This window comes from Nannospalax galili, unplaced genomic scaffold (assembly GCF_000622305.1).
Source record: "Nannospalax galili isolate Female #2095 unplaced genomic scaffold, S.galili_v1.0 scaffold115, whole genome shotgun sequence".
NCBI lineage: Eukaryota > Metazoa > Chordata > Mammalia > Rodentia > Spalacidae > Nannospalax > Nannospalax galili.
Genome location: NW_008340588.1, coordinates 9,200,958 through 9,216,275, shown reverse-complemented (window position 1 = coordinate 9,216,275; position 15,318 = coordinate 9,200,958). Strand labels below are relative to the sequence as shown.

The window sequence follows — 15,318 nt, the reverse complement described above, 5'->3', positions numbered from 1 at the left end:
CACTGCTGACAGCTCATTTTGTCCAAATTAGAGATGTTCTACCTGGCCCCCTGTAGATATGTGGCTAGGAGCTGAGGATGATTTTGTAGCTAGAAAAGATGTGCATTTCTCCATGCTTTCTGGCTTCACTCACTTGTCTGGAGACAGATCATGGCTGGTATTCAGTATTGAAAGGGTATTGTTTAGGAGTTGTTTCCCGCATACTATTTGACTTGGAAGTTTTGGCTAGGTCTGTAATTTATATGTAAATTAAATGTAATAAAGATTATTTCTGATCACTGGTAATGACTGGATCATTAAAATATGAAATGTTGGATGCTTAGTTACTATTCTGTGGGGGCAGAGGACAAAATTTTTATCTTTATACTTTTTTATAATTAAAATTTTTTTTTACAAAAACTTTATTGAGAATTTCATACATGCATATAAGGTGTTTTGATCATATCCATGCCCACTCCCCTCCAACACCTCCCGTATCTCCCTATCACTTTTTCCTTTTTCTTTTCTTTTTTTTCTTCTTTCATTTATTTATTTTTATTTGGGGTGCTCTATCATTCTCCTCCTGAAGCGGTAACTCTAAAATCTTTTAAGGATTAGATACAAGCTCCCAAATACTTTCAATATTTTTGGCCTTTGGAACAGAGTATGTTGCTAAGAGGCCCAAGACATTTTGACTTTTAGCCAAGAAACTGGCTACCTTTCTTTGGGGTCTTTTTAGCCTAACTGCCTAGCCAATTCCTACCTCCTGTTCTTATCACACCATCCTCTGAAGAGGTTACCCAAATTGCCAACAGGGAATAGGGACGGAGGCCACTCTGGCTTCTTCCATGCTGAGAAGGGACACAGGGTGAGGCACTTGGAGTACCCTTTCAGTGGGTCTGTCTAAAAGATTTCCAAATTGCATAATTCTTATCTTTAAGAGGAAAAGAAAGTCCTCGAATCATGCATATGAGATGTGACTAAAGGCAAGAGTAATTAGCATTACAAGTTCTAGACAGGGAACTAGAAAAAAATCAGAAATTTTCAAATGTCAAATGTTCATATGAGAGTCCATTGGAATTTCTTGACAAGGGCTTCCAAATCATCCCTCTATTGGGTTCTTCCTCATTTTACTTCTGTCTTCCAAGGCTGGACTCTAGAGTGATAGATTCAGGATTTGCTTTCAGGTATTTTGATAGCTGTTGGAGTAGTTAGAATCAGTATCAGTTCCCTCGCAAAGGCTTCACCACGTGGAAGTAGGATCTGGGGGCTCTCAGGCAGTCCCCTGGGTTCTCAGCCCTCTGCTAGATGGAGGCCAGAACTCGGCACTCTCTGATAGTCTGCTGAGATCTGAGTCGCTACACTGATGGAGGTCTGAACCCACCCTCTCAGGCTGTCTCAAATTTTTAATTAAAAAAAAATTTATTTATTTTTTTGTGGCTGGAGAGATGGCTTAACGGTTAAGAGCATTGACTGCTCTTGTAGAGGACCCGAATTCAATTCCCAGCACCCACATGGTGGCTACAAACCGTCCTTAACTCCAGTTCCATGGGAATCTGAAGTTCTCTTCTGACCTCCACGGCATTGCAAGACAGAGGTGCGCTCACATACATGCAGGCAATACATTCATACACACAAAAAGTAAAAATAATAAATTTTTTTTTAAATGTTTATTTTTATGTGTCTGAGCGTATTGCTTGCATCTAGGTAGGTGCACGCATGTCCACAGAGGTCAGAAGAGAGTGTAGGATCCTCTGGAACTAGAGTTACAGACAGTTGTTAGCTACCATGTGGGTGCTGGGAACCATAACTGGGTCCTCTACAAGAGCAGTCAGTGCTCTTAATCACTGAGCCATCTCTCCAGCCCTTATCTTTATACTTACAACAAAATAACGATGTCTGTGTGCATATTCACATATGAAAGGCTATATATATATGAAAATATATGTGATTCATCTTGGTGGAATTCTTTATAAGCATCACAAAAAGAGAGATAAATCATAGAGCACTATATTTCAGGGATGATAATTTTGGAATGTCTCAGAGACCTCAACAAGCCATGGAGAGTGTAGAAGTATGAGAAAATGTTTATTTTGTACTATTAGAGATGGTATTCATTTCATCTTTTGCACTTGCCCTTACTAATTATTTTCACATAGATGCTGCGTATTCTTCCTCACAATGAACAAAATAAAGTGTTTCTTTTAGAATGTGTAATAAAATGATAGAATTCCCTAGGAACTCAAAGGATATTTAACACTTGTTGCACATAACACATATCCCCTTTTTCAAATGAAATTCAAGCTGAGACTTTAATTGCATCATTTTACTTATTTTTTTATCAGAAAGAGTTGTCAGTTAAATGATACATAAGCAGTAATACAGAGCTAAATAATTTGCACATTTTGGGGCTTTATTGTAATAATTAGCAATAAAATGGTTATTATCAGCCTAAAATAACAAGTAACATTCAAATTAATGCTCTTTTTCTCTCTTTCTTTTTCTTTTTTTTTTTTTTAAAAAAAAAACATGATCTCCTTATGTAGTTCAGGCTGGCCTCAAACATGTTATATTATGTCTTTTCAGGACTGGGAAGGGCTAAACAGTTAAGAGCACTGCCTGCTCTTGCAAGATGACCTGAGTTCAGTTCCCAGCACCCACATGGTGACTATCAACCATCCTTAACTCTAGTTTCTGGGGAATCTGACACTCTCTGACCTCTTTGGACATTGCATGACATGGCTGCATTTATATATATGCAAGTAAAAGACTCACACACATAAAATAAAAATAATAAGATATTAAAAATCAAGTTATATTATTTCTTTTCTCATTGCTGTGACCAAAATACCTGACAAAAGCAATTTAAAGAAAGAAGAGCTGACTTTTCTCACAGTTTGAAGCAACAATCCATCATGCCAGGGAAGGTGTGGTGACCAGCAGGACTGTGAGGGAGGCACCTGGCATCACTGCATCCCTAGTGGGGAAGCAGAGAAAAATTGATGCTGATTCTCAGGTCATTTCCTCACTTTTTCCTTTTTATTCTGTCTGGGATCCCAGCCCATGGAATTGTATGCTCCACATTCAGTGTAGATCTTCCCTCCTCAGTTAAAGTTCTCTAGAAATTCCCTCATAGACACACCCAGATTTTTTGCCTACCTGATGCCTATCAAACTGACATTCTATCACATTCTTGATCTTCCTGCTCCAACCTCCAGAGGGCTGGAATTACAAAGATGTGTCTTTTTCCTGATTAGTCAAAACCAGTCAATTTTCTTTTAATTTAAGTAAGAGAAAAATAAAAGTGGCCTGAGCAGAAAAACTGCTTTTAAAATTATTAAAAGGCTGCTCACTATTTTTATGAAAGTCAATATACAAAACAACAGATGTGAAGAATTCTTAAATGGAAATCTAAGGTAACTTCAGAGAGTAGAATTAAGCATAGTCTAATGGTCACATTTGCCAGGGTTCTGTGACCTTTCACTTTGGTGTCTTCCTTCTTCACTTCCTAGGTCAAGCTATAACTATACTTTAAATCTTGTTCTGCTTAATTTTAGTGTTGTTGAAAATGTGGCTTTAACATCCTTGAGGTTTTTATATTGTTTATACCTTTGTTCATAAAGCAGTTCATATCAAAAGTTAGATTATAAAATAAACTAAGGAATAGCAAATTTAGAGACTTTAAACATTGTGAGAAAGTATAACAATGAGTAATTCTGAGTATGATATGTCATAGTTGGAAAAAGACCGTAGTGAAGATTCATGCCTCTTCATTCATCCATCCCATGATGTATACACTTTTTAGCCACAGTTAGTCTTCAAGAACTTGGGTGGGAGTGAGGTCTATCAGGGAACTCTCAACTTTGAGTTAAATGAGCAGGGGTTAAAGGTCCTCTTGAAAGCTAGTAAGGCAAATAAACAAGAAATAAGTACATGCTATGACATTTTCCACTAATTCATAGATAGGAACTTGTAATGCTTGATCTCTGTAATGTAGTTTGTTCTTTGTTTGGCCCTGTACTTGCTTAAGAGGGGTTGTTCCTTAAAACTGATCTAGTATTTCTCAAACTAGAGTCAGTGCACCCTAGTGTATTCTTGGGAGTCTAGAATACTCTGCTGGAATCTTTTTCTATTGCATTAAAAAAACAAAAACAAAACCCCTTGTATTTGTAGGTATATAATGGACTAGATTATTTGATAACTTCCTTATTCTTAAGCACTAGGCTCCAATTCTCCAATTTGTAAAGTTTATACTCATGTTTATAAAAAGTGATCATGTAAATGGTGTTTAATTATCAGTGATTGTTCATGAACTGTTAAGTTTATAGAAAAAAACAATTAACAATGCCTTTAGATGGGTACTTTCATTATAAAACTTTCTTCTTTTCTCCTATCTTTCCATTTCCTTCTTTTTTTTTTGAGTCAGGCTCCCACGTATCCCAATCTGTCCTCAACACAGCTATGTGGTTGGGGATCCTCTTGAACTTAATCTTCCTGCCTCTATCTCCTGAGTGCTCAGATTACACGTGTGTCACCATGCTTGGATTTAAGAGGTGGGTGCTAGATAAGTCCTCTACCAAGTGAACTGTATCCTCAGCCTCTCATTATAATTTTAATGTATACTTATTTGTTTTGATAAAGAAGAGAACAGAAAACCATGGATCAAGTATGAAGAGGCCTAATTTCTTATCTTAAAGAACTCTTCACATGCTGTCTGTGGAAAATCCCTTGCTGCCCCTGGACTTCAGTTTTCTTGTGTACACAACAAGGGGTTTTGATGAACATGCTGAGTTCTAAGCAGTTTCCATTTTAAAAATTGGGAGGCTGCATTTTTCCTTATAGAAAAAGTATCAAAGAAAATTAACCCAGTTACAAGATTTTGGGGGGAGTGGATTTCCACTACCATCTAATATCTTCTAATTACAGCAAAATACGGTGGGGTGTAAGAACCAAATTCCTATTGTGTGCCTTCTCTGTCTGACTCTAGTCAATTTTACCTCCTGTACATGTGATTGTGACTTCTGTGAACTGTATTATGTAATTCTTTTTTCCTGTTGTAATTGAGCAGGGTGTCCTGGGCAACAGAAGAGTAAGAACCGGGGCTGGAATGGATTCTGGTCTGTCTGTCTGCCTCTGAGCCCTGTTTTCCACTACAGTACATTATAAATGTTAACCTTATAAAATGCCTTAGACCCCTTTCCCTCTATTTTCACATTTAAACTAAAATTGAGTTAACTAAAATCTAAGGATTATCTCCAAAAACTTTAGTAGCAGCCCTTCTATCCTCCAAGATTCCCTTCAATGAGGGCACTCCACCCCGCCCCCCACGCCGCGCCTGCAGAGCTTTACCAGGCTCATTAAGAATGGTTTGCGGGTGTTACCCTCTATACAGAAGTCCTGAATTCTGAAGTAAGCTATTAGAAGGCTGCAAATAAGCACAATGTGGTGGTGGGGGCAATTTCCTTTTTTTAAGGACATAACAAATGTGCAAAGATTCAGGCTGAGTTTAAAAGATTAAGAAAAATAAAAGTCTAGTCAGAGCAGCAGCAACCGTGTTTCTTGTGGGAAGGCATGCCTCCCTCATATTTGCGTTTTCTTTTTATACTTTCCCCCTTCCTAAGCCTCAGAGGTGTTTTAAATTCTTAAGAAACACAGCGTCTCAGGGAGGAGGTTCAAAAGGAAACGCGGCGCGGTGGGGGTGGGGCGCGGACAGTGTCTCTGCTCCATCCGGGATAAGGACCGAGTAGGGGACAGCCCCTGCTACAAACCGGCTTCTCTGTTCACACCCCTGGCCCCTCGGACTCTGTACGCAAAGGCTAATCCAGGGTGACTGCAGAAAACCCACCATCGAAGATAAAGAAGGCCGGTTGGTCACCCGCGTCCGGTTTGAAAGTATCCACAGACTCCGCTGAAGTGCGCCAGCCGGCGTCTGAGGGTTTCCTTCTGGCCGAGAGGGGGAGCCCCGCGATCCCTGCCCGGGCGACCCGGAGTCCCGAGCCGCCGCCGCCTGCGCCAGTTAGGGCTTCGGCTGATTAGGACGAGGAGGGAGGGGGCAGAGCCCGGAGAAGGAAGGGACCGGAGCCAGAGGGTCCCGAGTCACGCGGAGTGAGGACGCAGAGAAACTTTCCCTGCCGGTCTCGGAAGCGCGATCCCGGCTGCAGATCACCGGAGCTCTCCCTGCCGGTGCCCCGAGCGCTAGCGGCCGCATCCCTGTGCGAGTCACGGTACGCAGCAGCCCGGCTCATCCCGGCTCCCGCCCGGCTGGGCCAGGTGGCGGGGAGCCGCGGGGACCCTGATATCCCGAGGGAGGCTGGCGGCCGCAGCGAGGGGGGTGGGCAGTGCGGGGAGGAGGGCGCTGGGCGCTGCCGCTGCCTGGCAGGTTGCAAAAGCCCTGGACCAGGAGCAGCTCAGGGAGTCGTGGGGCAGAGGAGGAGGCTGGGACCTGTTGATGCCGACGGTGGCAGTGCTAGAGGGAGGACCCGGAGCGCAGAGGGCAGAGGCGCAGCGTCCTCCTCCTGGAGGCTCTCTGGTAACTTTGGGTGGCTTTGCGGGTGCACAGGGACTGGGAGGAAGCGGTGGGGACGCTGGAGCATCCAGCTGCCGGTGCGCGGAGCAGACGAGCAACGCCGGGTCACCGAGAGGCGACCCGAGGGCCAACTTCGTCCGGCGTGGCCTCGCTTTTGTTGGCTCACCGGGAAAATGTAGGCGTGGGGGGCGGGAAGGCGCGAAGCTCTGCCCGCAGCCGGCGCTTTAAAACCCTGCTGGGGCAGGACGTCCACTCAGGGCCGGTGTCCACGCGGCTGCCCTTCCCCTGGCCGGGTCAGGTCACCGCTCAAGAGCGCGCTACGTTAGGGGGTCGGGGGGCAAGGCGGTGGTTGAGGTCTCGGTCTCCGGGTCGGTTTGGCCAAGCTTGCTTGCTCCCGGGGGCCTCGCTCACCACAGGCTTCAAAAGCCGGCCCAGGCTGTTCTCTATCCTGGGGCTGCTGGTCTGACTTCCCTGTGTGCGGGAGGGAACTCTGGGCAGTCTAGTTTTCTTGGAATGTGTTTACAGTGTTGAATGGGACTTGAACAGGAAGCTGGACGCTGCAGCTAGAAATAGCGGGCCGAGGTAGGGTAAGGAAGACATTGCTGCTGCTGAGCTTGGCAGGTCCATTTGGTAAGGATTGGGCAAACTCCCAACTGGGGACTGGCGGTCCAGGTACCCATTTCTGGGTCTTAGATTTTCCAAACTGAGTTCATTTTACTTTCATCTGCAATTAGATGATTACATACATCATTACAGTCTGCAAGTCTGACAACATATAATGCAATCAACTGGAAGATTTGATGAAAAATATTTTGTGCTGCTTTTAAAAATGCTACACCAAGACTTAAGAATACAAACTTTGGTAGATTATTTCAGCCGTACCTATCTTATTAATGCCTAGGGTTTGCAGGCAACCAGGATACTGGCTTTTGTTTAGTTCATATGAGTGATTAGGACGTAAAGGAGCTGAGATTAGAAGCTAACAGTGAATGTTATGAGGTAGGTAATTCAGAGAGGAATTGGAAATGTTTCAATGTGCAAATCGCCTGCTTCGCCTGCCGGTCTTTCTCTTCTTCCGCCGCACAAACAAGTAGCTTGCTAGAAAACCCACCAAAACAGCGGCCAGGCTAAGGTACTGCTCCATTGCATAATTAAAAGGTCTCCTTGGACTGTCCAGGAGCGTTTTCCAAGTTTTTACGACAGACAAGGAAAGAAGAGAGGAGCCTGGCGGTCAGCCAAACAAGACTGAGCTCAGTAGCCAGGCATGAAAGACTGAGGAAGTTTCAGGGGTGATTGGAAAGGAGCCTTTGCTTGTCCTGGGGCTTAAATGGGGTTTTCTTTTGAAATTAATTTTTTCTTTTAGGTGACTAAGAGTGGTCTTACGGGGGAAAAAAAGTTAAACTAAGCATAGACTTGCAGTTGAGTATAGAGTGAAAGAGGGCTGGGGAAAGAAGCGTGACCCTTATCAACCTTGGCGTGGAAGAGCTAGACTGGCGCTGCTCATATGCCCACACTTTGTTACTTCTGTCCCCTCAAGATGGTCTTTGCTGCAACTTCAGTATTTGACCTTGGCCTTCCTTCTTTGTTTTCATGGCCAGTAAGAACTGAAGACTTGGTTCTGAGCAGATGTTTTCCACCTAAATTGAATAATCCAATTAGATATTCTTCAAATAGCCCAGGATTTGGGCCAAGGAATTAAAGTGGAAAACCCATACAATTTGTCTTCCTTTCTTCCTTGAGTTTCAGAAGTGACCGCAGTACAAAGGTCTTCTTCTTTCACCTGAAGAAGTAGAAGTCAGGGTGATATCAGTATTTCACACACTTTACAGCTTCTTAATTCCAGACCTGCCATGGACTCAAAGCCTTATGTGCAATTCCTAGCCTTCTTTGATGTATTGAAGTTGCTTCTGTTTCAGCTGTCTGCTCTTTTTGTTACTCAGGGAGGTGGGTCTACTACTGGCATAGGAGTTGAATGGTAAGAAAAAATAACAACAACAATAACAACAACAACAACAAAAAAAAACAACTGATGTATGTGGTTTGTATTTCTTCTGGATCAGGGACTCTGAAGTTGTGAATATCACCCTTCTCTTGGAGATTGACTTCATGAATCACCCTCTGCAAAGTGTCTTTCTTGGCTGACTTCAGTTTTTCCACTTGCAAAGTAAAGAAACTTTCCTTTACATAATTAGGAGCTCACTGAGAATTAAAGAGATGAAATAATGTTAATAGCTTTCAGACATAAAGGTCATGAGCTTTCTGACTCAGTTGACTCACTTGAGCTTATGGTAATGAAATAGGAATATTTATATTTGTCATACACACGTAATGATGGTATTGTGTAAATTGCTACCTTTACACTTTAATCATAGCTTTAGTTTAATCATAAAATTTCAATTTTCAGGATATTGGGTGAGATTTTGTTATTTTAAAGGCTGAGTCATTTTCTTTTCTTTTTCTTAAATAGAAGAGAACAATCAGTAAATTCATTACTTTTATTTTACTTGATATTCAAGACCAGGTATTTTTAAGCCTAGCTCAACTTTTTTTTCTGAGGGGGGGCAGGTGGGAGTTAGGATATATACAAAATTTGGTTTGTTCGCTTATTTATTTCTTGTGATTGTGAGGCAGTGTCTCATTCTATAGTCAAGGGTAACCTGTAACCCACTATGCATGTAGCCCAGGTTTGGCATAATCTGGAACAAGAGGCAATCCCCCAGCCTTAGCATTCTTGAGCCATTCATTATAGGTATGAGCCTCCATGCCAACCATCCCTTCTGAGATAGTATTCGAGAGACTAAATTGCATTTGTAATATAGAATCAAACTTATTTGTTAATAATCACAACAATTTCCTTAAAGTTTTGAGGATAGATTTTGGAACCACTGATGAAGGACTAACTCAGCTAATATTTATCTTGTGTTAACTATGTACATTAGTTCTATCTTCAAATGTTAACACTGGACTTCACAACTTTGCTAATTTCTGCATGTTAGTTTACTTTATCACCTACATGAATAGCTGTAACTTATGAACTTATTAATTGATGAACCATTCATGATACTTGTATAACTTTCAAGTAATAGGTAGTCTGTCAACAGTGAAACTTTCTATTTGGTTTTATGGTTCATTCTACTGTGCTGTACCCACAAACCTAACTTTAATACGAGTAAGTCAACTTAACAGAGAAGATAGACTGTGTATGAATAAGCAAATAAAACATTTGGTAAAATGGTTAGTGATAGATTTTACTTTTAGATTTTTTACATTCTCATGAATAATAAATGTATCAAAAGTAAGAGTATATGGAATAAAGTAGCTCTGTTTTTATTATGGTTTAAAAGGCACTGCTGGTGCTTTTTATTGACTCACCAGAGAACAAGTAAACATTCAAGAATATATAATGATAATCTGTCTGATTTTGTCTTTTTAAAAAATCCCATTTTTTCTATTGTTTAATTGAAATAATGATTATTTTTATCTAAATTTTACTTAGCAGAGTAATTTGATTGTGATCTGAGCTACAATACTGTATATTGTACTTTATCTTCTAAAACCTCTGAAGGATAAAGTTATTTGTTTGAACATAATAATGAATGCAAAGGTAGTTACAGAGGCCAATTGCATGGTTGCCATGAACCCTGGTCCTTAAATGTATTAGAGGCTGGTGGATCTAATAGTGTTTACTGTAATGCATTTACAGATCTGGAAGCTTAAATTGGTTCCTATGGGAGCCTAAAATACATTCAAATTGGAAAAGAAAAAAAAAAGCATTAACTTTGAACACAGAAATTACTTCCAAATAGTAGAGATATGGAATTGAAGAATTGAATCAGACCTTTATTTTTAAAGATAATAGGTGGCAGTCATTCTTCCCAAGCAAGACTCAGGAAACTACGCTTCTACTGTTTTCAGCCTCTATTATTTGCTAGTTTTATGTTTGTTTTATGCTTAGGAAAGATTTTCAGCTACTCTATTGATGCTTACCATGCATGAGCTTTTTTTGTTCTTAACAAAATACAGTTAGTTGATTCACACATTGTATAGGAGAATTATTGTCAATGTATGTTTTCACTGAGATGATATAGTTGTGGTAAAGGTGAAATTGGTTCTGTATTTAAATATTGGATACTTAAGAATAGCTTTGGAAAGACTTCTTTAATTCATATAATATGAATAAATGACTTAACATCTGCCACAATTGGATTAGCACTATATTTTGTACTATGTTGCAAAGTTTAATATAGCTTAAAAATGTTTGAATAGCCTTGTATTTATTTTCTAGGATACATCCAAGAGAAAACTTGTAGATAACGATATTAATCTTTATTTGATCTCTTCTTTTGGTGGTAACATCACATAACTATATTTATGTGTCTTCATCACATGCCTCCTGACAGAAAGGGTTCGGAATAGACCTGAATTTTTTTTTTTTTTTGTCTAGGTCTTTTACTTCTTCTTGTACATTAAGCCATGAACTCATAGGGAATGGGCTCCAACAGCTCAAGTTCTTTTCCTGCTTCCATTAGTTCTCACAAAGTGTGCTTCTCTGGGTGGGGTGGGCTGGCGCTCCAACTGAACTGAGGTTCCTTTTTCTTTTTATTCTGCTCACTTTCCTTCACTTGTTTCAGGAAGCTGCCTCAGCTCTTAGAGTGCTTAATATGCCCAATGCTCACATTAATTCTCTTGACAATAAGCTTGCCCTTAACTTGCTTGTTTACAACAGTGCCAACAGCATGCTGAGTGATGTTGTAGACTCTCCCAGATTTGCCATGTACCATTTATGGGGCATTCTTTTTGAGCAGTACCCATTCCCTTAATGTCTATAATACCTCCCTTCTTGTAGATTCACACATATGTGGCCAAAGGAACAGCTCCCTGTTTTCTAAAAGACCTAGAGAACATGTAGCGGTTGCCTCTCCTCTTTCCCTTTGTGTTTGTCATTTTGGCAATCACTGGAAGATGGTTGCTCTGGTGGAAAGGAAAGCAAACTTCTGTCTCTTAGATGACCAATCTTTCCTTCTCTCTATGTTTCATTTTCTTTCTCTCTATTTCTATGTGTACATATATTTCTAATTCTAAGATGTATATGTTCCTGAATGCTATGCTATTGTGCCAGATCTTTTCGTATAAGAAAAAAAAAATTTCAATAATTTTGTTTTCCATGCTGTGAATTGAACCCAGGGCCTTGTGCATCCTAGGCAAGTACTTTACAAATGAGGTACATTCCCATCCCTAATTGATAGTTTTGAATCTAGTTTTCATAATTCATTTTGGATGTGTCTGAGATTACTTTTTCTAGTTGTGTTAGCTACTTTTCTAAAGGCAACTTTTAGAAGAGTTTATTTTGGCTTAATTTCCAGAGAGGGAGCCCACACTGGCAGGAGAGGCATAGCAAGAGGTAGCCAGAGCAGGATCTGAGAGATCACATCTCTAACCTCAAACACAAAGTAAAAGTAAAGAGTGATGACCCCCCCAACCCCCACTACAAACTCTCAAAGCTTGCCCCCAGTGACATTCCTCCTCCAGCAAGGCTGCACCTCCTAAACCTCTCAAACAATGCCACCAACTAGAGTCCAAGGAATCAGATTAGTGAGCTTTGGGGACATTTCTCATCCAAACACACTAGTGATCTTTTATATTTTGTTTTTCAAATTCTAAAAGATATTTTAAGCTTTCATTTTATACGTATAAAGAATAAGAAAAAAAAAAGTAAGGTAAGACCTTCTGGTAACATTGTTATTTATTTCCTCTGATGATGATATGGAAACCTTCTCTGATTTCCTCATGTGAGTTTTGGGCAAAGATGTCGTTACCCATTGTAAGAAGGTAAATTTACTGCTTAAAAGGTGGGTACTAAAGATAGATTCATAAAGTACTATTAAGGACTAGTGATATGGCTCGCTGGTTAATAACTAGCACTGGCTCTTCTTGCAGAGGACTCGGGTGCAGTTTCCAGCACTCACATGGTAGCTAACAACTGTCTGAATCTCCAGTTCCAGGGGATCAACATCCTCTCCTGGCCTCCTCTGCATTGTATGACACAGGTGCACTTATATACCTGCAGAAGAAACACTCATATCTTATATATAAAATAAAAATAAATAAATCAAAAAAGAATTTTGTGTGAATGTAGTAATTAATGGTATTATATTTTAGATAATATTATCAGATGCTAAAGTTGATGTTTCCTGAAATTTCCTGAAACTTCATCAGCCAGCCACCCCAAAATTTCCAGCATATTAATGAACTTTTGTTAGATCTAACAATTTTGAAAATGTTAAATTGAAGTCAAATGTAGTACAATTCCTGTGAGGCAGAAGTACTGTAACTTTGAGGCAGTCTGGGCTACCCAGTAAGAACTTGTCTCAACACAAACCAAACCAAACCAAACCAAATCAAACCAAACCAAACCAAACCAAATCAAATCAAACCAACAAATAAGAAGAAAAGAGAAGGAAAGGAAACAATAAGATTGAATAACTTCATTTCTTTTCTTGTAGAGATGAAGATGATCATTTAAGAGCTTAACTAGTTCACTAACTCGGGCCTGGAGAGATGGCTCAGCAGTTAAGACGACTGGCTGAAGTTGCAGAGGATCTAGGTTTGATATCCAGCACTCACTTGGAGGCTAACAACTGTCTATAAGTCCAGGTCCAGGGGATCTGATATCCTCTTCTGACCTCTGAAGGCATTGCCCAATACAGAGGCACTTACACACATGCAGGCGATACATTCATACACATAAAATAAAATTAATAAGTAAAATGTTTTAAAATAGTTCACTAACTGAGCCATTAAGAATTTGACTATTTGGCTGGGTGAGGTAGCATATAGCTCTAATCCCAGCACTTGGGATGTGAAGGAAGGAGGATTATGAGCTGAATGTCATCCTTGGCTGCATAGCAAGTTTGAGACCAACCTGGACTGCATGAGAACTTGTATCAAAAAAAAAAAAACTGGAAAAAAAGTGAACTTGACTGTTTAATATTTTTAGATAATTATCTAATATTTCACTAAATAATGGCAAGCTATCCTTTTTGCTTGGTTTGTATTTGAAAAGATAATATCTTACCTTAAATAGAATTTCAGGCTCTTTTGAACAAAGCAAAAAGAACATATGTGATATGCAGCGTGATGCAAATTTGGGATAATTAGGAGTTGGCAATGGAAAAAATAAGGTTATTTTTAGTTTCTAGGTTTGTTTCATAAATGTCTAAACAATGAAGAAGGTACCACACTTTAAAGTAAAAATTTAACAATAAATAGGTTCATTCGCCCAGATATAAGACTAGGTGAGTTAAAACAGATTTAGAAATATTACTAAGAGTTTAAGAAGCAATACTTTATAATGTGTCTTTGGCAGTCAAATTTTTTTTGTCTGAGAAATTGTAGCAAACACAGAATTTAGATTGCTGGCTGAACTAACCTGTTCCTTTGAAGATGTGCACTCATAATTATAAATTTGTCTCCCAATGTAAATGCTGATCATTACTTGTAACACACGTAATTACAAAGAAAGTTTGGCTTATTATAAAGAACAATTGTATAACTCAATTAATTTCCAAGTAATTTATCCCTATGCAGTATACTGTAATTTAGCATAATTAGTAAGAAGATGTTGTTTGGGCAGAAGAGTCCCTCAAAGTACAGTTTGAGGCAATATTAAGAAGTCAAATTTGCATAAATAAATTTTATTTGAAATGACATAATTGTTATCTATGATGGCAAAAGCCAGTTGGTGTTTCCAGAATTATCAAGTAGAATTTCTTTATCATAAGACTAGCTACTGCTTCAAATTTATATTCATGATTATTTCACTTTTAATGGACTAGTGGCCTTCTGGCGACTATATGTTCAATTTTTTTTTTTTATCAGCCAACCAATAAGGAATATCATATGGCTAACACCATCTTAATCCTCTGAAAGGAAAACATTACATTCATAACAGAGTTATAGTAAGCTTAATTACTTTCATTATGCAGCCTAGAAAATTTATACCCAATTTGGAAAAAGAAATTTCCTAGTGAAAACAAAGCTTTAAAGAACAGTGCTTAGACTTGACGTAATAACTCTTTCTTTGGAACTTCCAAATTCAGTGTGTAGCTTTCTTTTGGTTCAATGATTTCAGTTAAATTTTTATAACTTTGCAATCTTCAGCCTTTTTCATTTTGTAGCACAAAGCTATGTTTGATGACCAGGCTGCAGAAAAATGAATTCATATGTGATTAAATTTAATGAGCATTTATTGAACAGTAGCTTTTCTTTTGTAGTGGTGTCCTTTAAGTGACCGAGATAGAAACTGATATATTTCTGAGGTACAATGGAAGGGATGCTAGGGAGTAACGGATGGAGAAGACAGGTATATGTAGTGTGAGGAAAATCAATGCGTGAAAGAATGTGTGGAGGTGGTTCTTCAACCAAGTCATGGGTGTGAGGATGAGTTAGGCAAGCAAGGCAAGGAGAAGTTTCGGCTTGAGCCCTGGGAAAGGGAAGGAGGCTGGAAGCCTCTGTGAGAATTGTCTCCAAGTTCTCATTGCTTGGTTCCTTCAGTCTCCATATTTATGACTGTGATCACTAATTGAATGGAGGAGTTTAGGAATTTTAACTGTTTTTTTTTTTTTTTTAACTGATCCTCTGTCATATTTTTTTCTATTTCTCTAGATCCAAAGTACAAGTAATTGGAGTCATAAGTAGCAGATTGTGTTCTCTCTTTTACAGTTAAATTTACTTTTGTAAGATGTAAATTAAAAATATTTGTCTTTGCCACAGCATTAGATTTTTTGGAAGGGTTATGATTTGCCTGGGAATAA

General features: G+C 39.4%; 1 protein-coding gene across 5 annotated transcripts in view; it reads left to right on the top strand.

The window, feature by feature from the left end:
* The first annotated feature begins 5,718 nt into the window (after positions 1-5,718).
* The window catches only part of Gulp1 (GULP PTB domain containing engulfment adaptor 1), a 328,175-nt gene continuing 318,575 nt past the window's right edge, over positions 5,719-15,318 (top strand). For 4 of the 5 annotated variants that reach the window (XM_029564762.1, XM_029564763.1, XM_017798836.2 and 1 more), the window contains exon 1: positions 5,719-6,203. The gene's annotated coding sequence lies outside the window, so the exon portion shown is untranslated. Of the gene's footprint in view, positions 6,204-6,345; positions 6,509-15,318 lie in introns of those variants that run through there. The other variant, XM_029564761.1, reaches the window with a different exon arrangement.